At 39.6% G+C, this 7540-nt stretch overlaps 1 pseudogene; it reads right to left on the reverse strand.

The window, feature by feature from the left end:
• Window positions 1-910: 910 nt before the first annotated feature.
• LOC100460686 (vacuolar protein-sorting-associated protein 25-like) lies at window positions 911-1461 on the reverse strand (annotated as a pseudogene).
• Window positions 1462-7540: the final 6079 nt, after the last annotated feature.

The following is a 7540-nucleotide window of genomic DNA, read 5'->3' on the forward strand; positions in this document are numbered from 1 at the left end:
AATCCCAGCTACTCAGGAGGCAGAGGCAGGAGGATTGCTTGCATCCAGGAGACGGGGGTTGCAGTGAGCTGAGATCGTGCCCCTGCACTCCAGCATGGGCGACAGTGAGACTCTGTCTCAAAAAAAAAAAAAAAAGATGATGGATTTTTGAGATTTGTTCAAGCTATGAATTCCAGATTAAATAAAAAGATATTAAAAAACCCTCCTGATTATATTCTTTTATGCAATGGAGATATGATTTGTCATGCTTTGGATGTTAATATAGTTATATCTGCTTTCTTTTGATTAGTATTTTCATGGCGTACCTTATTCCTTCTTACTACTTTTTACATTTCTAATCATTATATTTCAACTGAATTTATTGTGAGCAGCATATAGCTCAGTTTTTATTGTCTGAAGTGGGAGCAGTTGAGATTTTAATAACATAAATCAATGTTGGGCCCTGCCTGTCAGGGCCAGGCCCATGGGCCTCCTATCTTTCTATTGCTTGGACGGCTGCCTGCAGCCAGGCTTCCCACATTCCCTAGGAAAGATCCAGCAGCAGCCTGAGAAGGGAGGCAACAGCAGCTAAGGGGATAGAAGATGGAGGAGACAGAAGCATGTGCAGGTGCATGTGTGTATGAACTTACACATGTGAGCACACATAAAGTGTTAGGTTTACAGACCCTGGCTCAGAGGCAGTCTAGGATAGGAAAGGAAGTAGGCAAACTTTGAAGAAGCACATTTTTCTCTGGCGTGCCTCAGCCTCACCCTATCCCAAGGACAGACATGTAGGGTATGAGAAACCCACCCCTGGGTCCCAGGCTTCAGGACTGGAGCCCTTTTGAGTCTGGTGGATTCACAGGTTTAGTGTGTGGGTCCACTGAGTCTGTCTCCTCCTGAAAGCCCTGGAAAGGTGGGAGATAAAAAGTAAAAGGAAGCAGGTCTCTGACAGATGGACCTGGCACCTCAGCCATCACTGGTCTCTGAGTGAGATGGTGATGATCTCAGCCTTATGTTCCTATTGTAGGGCCTGCAGAGCCCACAGAAGGCCTTCTTTAGTCCATGGAACACCTCATTCTCTATGTCTTCCCCATTGGTCAGCTCATACAGGCTAAGTATGGAGTTGTTCTGGCCACTCCTGGAGACCCACTGATAGATGAGTTTTCCCCATTCTTCTGGCCTCTGCCACATGATTAGGAAACTAGACTTGCTCTCATCCAGCCACTGTAAGTTCCCATTCCTCAGTTCCTCTAATACAACCTGGATTGATCCCACAGGAAGCTTCCACAGCTTGATGTTGCTGAAGAGCAGGATCTCCTGAGCATCCATCACCATCATGCTGGACTGTTTGTGCAGGCAGCAAACGGACAGAACCAACGAACACCAGGTGGCCAGCTGCTTCTGCCAAGTGGCCACGTTCAGCTGTAATGTAAAGGGCGGGAAGCAATACTGCCACAACCACTTGAAATTCATCACCATCATAATAGCCCAGGAAATCCCACTTTTTTTCCCTTTAATTTTTAATTTATGTTTATTTATTTTGAGACAGAGTCTCACTCTGTCACCAGGCTGGAGTGCAGTGCTGTGATTTCAGCTCACTGCAACCTCTGCCTCCAGGGTTCAAGCGATTCTCCTGCCTCAGCCTCCCAAGTAGCTGGGGCTACAGCCATGTGCCACCATGTCCAGCTAATTTTTGTATTTTTTAGTAGAGACAGGGTTTCATCATGTTGGCCAGGCTGGTCTTGAATTCTTGACCTCAAGTGATTCACCTGACTTGGTCTCCCGAAGTGCTGGGATTACAGGCATGAGCCACCACACCCAGCCTCATAGAACTTTTGAATCTGTTGACTGAATTTTTTTTCACAGTTTTAGAAAATCCTTGGTTAGTAGCTCTTAAAATACTGCTTCTGCTCCATTCTCTTTTTGTTTTTCTGAGACTATTACATATTGTTATATATTAGACCTCATCACTGTATCACATATGTCTTATGATCTTTTCTGTACTTTCCATCTCTTTTTTTCCTTTCTCCCTGAACTTTAGGATGGATATTTTCAGTTAGTCTGTCTTCCTGGTGATGAATTCTCTCTTCTGCTGTGTAACTCTCTGGTAGGGAGGTAGAGACGGAGCAGATCATATTAACCCCTATTAATCACATTGGGATTACACTGGTTCAGGACTAGGTTTTAGTTTTTTGTGAACACCATTTATTTATGGTTTACCTTACCTCTTAGAGTATAGCTTCTGGGTGTCTTAATGGGAGGTCTAGAGTGTTTACTGGGGCCTTTTCTTGGTGAACCCTGAACTCTAATTTTTGTTTCCTTAGGCTTGTTAGACTGCTGAAAGCTCTGCTCAGCTTTCTAGCCTTATTTAAGTGTCTGCTGCTGCCCAGCTTCCTAGCTTCTCAGCCCTGTGCTGCTTTTAAATTGGCAAATGCCTCAAGGAAAAAGCCCTGCAGAATTCTGGGTTTATCTCAAAATGTATTTCTTTGCTCTGATATTCTCGCCACTGAAGTCTGGCCACCTAACTCTAACTGACTCTGTATCTATTAATAGCTATGTAATGTCTTCAAAGAGATTTATTTTTGTCTTTTGTCTTGCTCTTATAACTTTTTTTTTTTTTGGTGGGGGGGGGGTTGGTCTGCAAAAAGCATTCCCAGAAGTATAAACTTTAATAATGTTATTTAATGTGCTACTTCTGTATCCTGAACATTAGTCATTTGGATGTGCAGAAACAGACTTTGTTCTTAAAGACTGTCACTACCAGGAGAGGCGGCTCATGCCTGTCATCCCAGCACTTTGGGAGGCCAAGGAGGGTGGATCCCTTGAGGTCAGAAGTTTGAGACCAGCCTGGTCAACATGGTGAAATCCTGTCTCTACTAAAAATACAAAAATCTGCTGGGTGTGATGGCATGTGCCTGTAGTCCCAGCTACAGGCTACTCAGGAGGCTGAGGCAAGAGAATCGCTTGAACATAGGAGGCGGGGGTTGCAGTGATTTGAGATGAGCCACTGGACTCCAGCCTGGGTAACAAAGCGAGAATACAATGGATTAATGATGAATGCTTGCAAAGAAATGAGGTGGGGGTAAGGCAGTTTGACCAAGAGAATGGTGAAACTGACAGACATACTCATAAAGTAGAAAACAGATCTATAGACTGACCATGGGAAAAACGTGGTGAAGGTAATGAGTGATTTAGGAATCACAAGAAAAACATTTTGTATACATCTTTAAGTTGTGTATTTAAAATGTAATTATAATAGTATATTTTAACTGAATTACAGGCCAAAGCATGAAGATAGTGAGCCATTCTCATCATTCTGCTTTAAAGAGAAACTACATGGCTTTGAAATTGTTTTTTTTATTTACTTATATGAGATGTTAAAACAAGATGGAACAGCAGCCATCACATATTAAAAAATAGCTTGATTTTTAAAAATACCTTAATATTATACGCTTCAGGTAATAATAATAATGATAACTTGTTAGCAGGATTTGCTAATGCCCAAAGGTTGATTGGAGAGAAATCAATTCATATGCTGGACTCTGCTGGAGAAGTAATCAAAATCATGGATCTTGAGAGGATAACTTTTTCTTGAATTATCCTTATTGAAAGACCCACCTTTCATTCTACTTAAGAAAAGATGCTGACACTGATATGCATGCAATGAAATCTTAAATACAGATGGAAATTTATAGATTTTGCTATTCTGAAATCTAGTTACATTACTTTATTTACACCCTTGTTTATCCAAGGATTAAAGAAATACACAATGTATGTGAGGGCAAAAATCTGAAATTTCCTTCTGAAATATTCAGATAGCACAAAACTTCAATATGCTTCAAATAGCATCTTTACCAGCAATCAAATCTTCAAGTAGGAGTTGAAAGGGAAATAAACATTACCTTAGTTACTACGGAGAAAAAAGATTAATTATTTGGGAGCAACATCACCACTAGTGTGCCTTGTACTGGCAAGAAGATACTGAAAAACAGCTTGTGTCCTCACCAACCTCAGTTCAAAGTTTCTATTTATATGACAAATGTAATGACACAGGAGTAATCCAGCAGATTGAAGTGATGACAAATTATTATTAGTGAATTCTAATGACAAATTTTAAAAACTGACCTCTTAAAGTTAATAATAAAATTATATTAATAAGTAAGCCTTAAAAATAAATTTTCTAGTTTACTCATGTGTCTCAGGGTTTCATTCCATTTCATTCATTCATTCAATGGTGACTTATGGCTTCAGCTAAATATTGATCTTAGTGTAGCCATCTCTCATTAGGTGGTAAATTTTTTAAGACCTTGCTTGTCTGAAAATGTCATTTATTTATTTATTTATTTATTTATTTATAGATAGGATCTTGCTCTGGCTCCCAGGCTGGAGTACAGTGGCCTGATCACAGCTCACTGCAGCCATGACCTCCCCAGCTCAGGTGATCCTCTCACCTCAGCCTCTCAAGTTGCTGGGACTACAGCCGTGCACCACCACTCCCGTCTAATTTTTGTATTTTTTGTAGAGAGGGTGTTTCACCATATTGGTCAGGCTGGTCTCGAATTCTTGACCTCACGTGATCCACCCTCCTCGGCCTCCCAAAGTACTATGATTACAGGCATGAGCCACTGTGCTGGCCTTGAAAATGTCTTTATGCTCCTTACATGCTTGATAATTTGGCTGAATACAAATTCTAGGTTGAATATCATTTTCCCATGGAATATTGAAAGCAATGGTCCACATGTTCTTGCTTCCAGCGTTACTTTTGAGAAATCCAAATCCATTCTGATTCCTGCTCATTTTTATATGACCTTTTAATCCCCCTACTCTCTCTAGAAGCATTCCAAATTTCTTTGTTCATAGTGTTCAGAAATGCCACAGTTTCAGATATGTAGTCTATTTTTTTTTTTTCTGTGATAGGTACTGGAGAGTTCTTTCAATTTGTAAAGTCATGTTTTTCTTAGTTCTGGGAATTTTTATTTTAATTTCTTTTCCGCCTCTATTTTCTCTTTTAGGAACTACTATTATTTGGATATTGTTCATTTTCTCAGGAACTGCCTCCTCCAGAACCTACTGTTAAAATCTAAATGCAGGGTTTTATATTTATCCCAAAATTTTCTTATTTGTTGGGGGAAAAAAACACTCTTTACATAAAGAAGGAGGAAGACTAGTGGGTGGCAGAGGATGAAAATATAGGCTGGAGTTGGCCAGTTTCTATTCTCCTGACTCCCTCCTATTACCAAAACAAGTTCAAACCTGACAGCACAGAGAGCCTGAGCCCACACCAGACAACCTGGTTTGCACTCTCAGCTCTGCCACTGACACTGGGTGAGCTTGGGCAAACCATATCAACTCTCTGGATCTCTGTCTCCTCTCAGTAAAAAGAAATGTGAAAAATAATATCTGCACAGCCTAATAAAGTAATAGCATCTCCTCACATGGCAAGTTGTGAAGAACTTGTGAGAGCAAACATCTGAACCAAGCAAGCTTTATTTAAGTGGTAGGGATTATTTTTATTGGAATAACATGAGGGTTGGTAGTTTCAGATATCGTGTGAGTTTCTCTCTCTACTTTCTGAAGGAGCAGAGCCCCAAACAACAACTCCAGAGGCAGGTTTTCAACGTGACAGCTTGACAGCCACCTGACTCAATGGCAGGATTAGGAGGCTCAGAGGCCCCGTGAACTGATGACATCACTTGGAAGTGAACAAAGGTCAGACTTACACAATCCCCAAACCCTTGATGTTGGGTTCACAATGCAGGCCAGGTTTTGATTTCCCTGTTTGAGACCAGAGGCCAGTGACTGTCATTTTATCTCAGCATAACTGAAATGGCCTTTTCATCTCCCCAGCCCACCCAGCCTATCCCCACTGTCACTGCCACAGCCTTAGAGCAGGCCCAAGCTAGCTCAAAGCTCCCAAGCCCAGGCCTCCATCTTGTCCTCCTACAGTGCACATCCCACGTTACAGGTGGTTGCAGTCAGTATCACCTTCCTACAGCACAAGTCTGATCATGTCTCTTTTATGTTGAACCCCTCAATTTGTGTGGGACGGGACACTTAACTTTTCCATATTCTTATCATTTAGTTTTGCCTCACATAAACAGCACATCACTGTTTCACCTTAGCCTGATCATTCCTGTCTTTCTTCATTCTTGCCTTTTATAAAAATTACCAAGCTATTTCCTTCACTTCATTGTCTTCTCTGTCTACAGATCTGGAATGTTTACATGCTGTTTCTATTCTTTTAGTGGTTACTGCAAAGTTGACTGTATGTGTTTATCATAAAGTCTTGCAGTCAATCCATATCTTCATTCCTCCCCTAAGATTTAGCTCCAGTGCGCCTGCCCTGAACTCAGAGTATTGTTTAGAATATTTTAATTCTGACTTTTTAATATCTTTGCTCTTAACTTCTCCTTCATTTTACTTTATTCTTATATTTATTTCCTGCACTCTGGATACATTCTCTTTCAATGTGTCTAATCTTTTGTTTAATCTATTGACTGTGTTTTTCATTTCAGTGGTTATATTTTTCATTCCTAGAATTTCCATTTGTTTGTTATTCAAATCTGTCATTTTTGTTGGTTTTCTGCAGTAAACTCATCTCTGCAATTGCATCTTTTTGAAATAAAGACAAGAGGCAGGGTCAAAGATGAATTCATCACGAAAACTTAAAAATACTTAGAAGTAAGTGAGAGTGAAATCGCTACATATCAAAGCTTATTGAAAGCAGCATATGTAATATTTGACCTTTTTTCCAAATATTTGCAACAAATTCAACATTAGAAACAAATACTTGAAAGAAACCTTTCAAACAAATTTGTACAAGCCTTAAATACTTGTATTAGGAAAGAAGAAATTAATCAGGTAAGTCTCCACCTTAAGAAAATGAACAGAAACCTTAAAGACAATAGAAGGAGGTAAATAATAAACAGTAGAAATTAATGAAGTAGAAAGCAAAGAAAAATAGAATTAACAAAGCTGAAATCTGATTCTTTTGAAAGAATAATCTATACTCACTATCTTCACCCCCACAATTTGGCTTTTACCTCTCTGTCATTCTATGAATGTTACTATGGAGAAGAAAAAAAAAAAGGTTCTAGTAACTTCCTGGGTATTGAATATTAAAGAACTATTGTTAGTCCTTATCTAATTTGCCTTCTGGGTGGAATGAGTATTCTTGATTACTTCCTGAACTTCAGACTCAAATATCCTACTGCCTGTTCAAAATTCCCACTCAGATAGCTAGTGAGCATTTTACACTTATGACCAAAATTGAGTCCATGAAGTCCTCCTTCCCCAAATTTACTCCTCTATTTTCCCTGTATCAGAAATGTCAACTGTGTTTTTCATTTCTCAAATGGGAAATATTTCTCAAGTTCTCTTTGCTTCCCTTCTTGATCTCTTAAAGTTTATTCTAAACCCCAAACCCATAATAATCTTCAAAAATACAAATTAGATCATATGACTTCCTTCAAAGCTTCTAGTAGCTTCCTACCACCCTTAGAAAAAAAAATCCATACTCCTTACCTTGGCCTTCATGATCTGGCCCCTGCTTGTCTTT

The sequence above is a fragment of the Pongo abelii genome, chromosome 1, assembly GCF_028885655.2.
Source record: "Pongo abelii isolate AG06213 chromosome 1, NHGRI_mPonAbe1-v2.0_pri, whole genome shotgun sequence".
NCBI classification, from domain to species: domain Eukaryota; kingdom Metazoa; phylum Chordata; class Mammalia; order Primates; family Hominidae; genus Pongo; species Pongo abelii.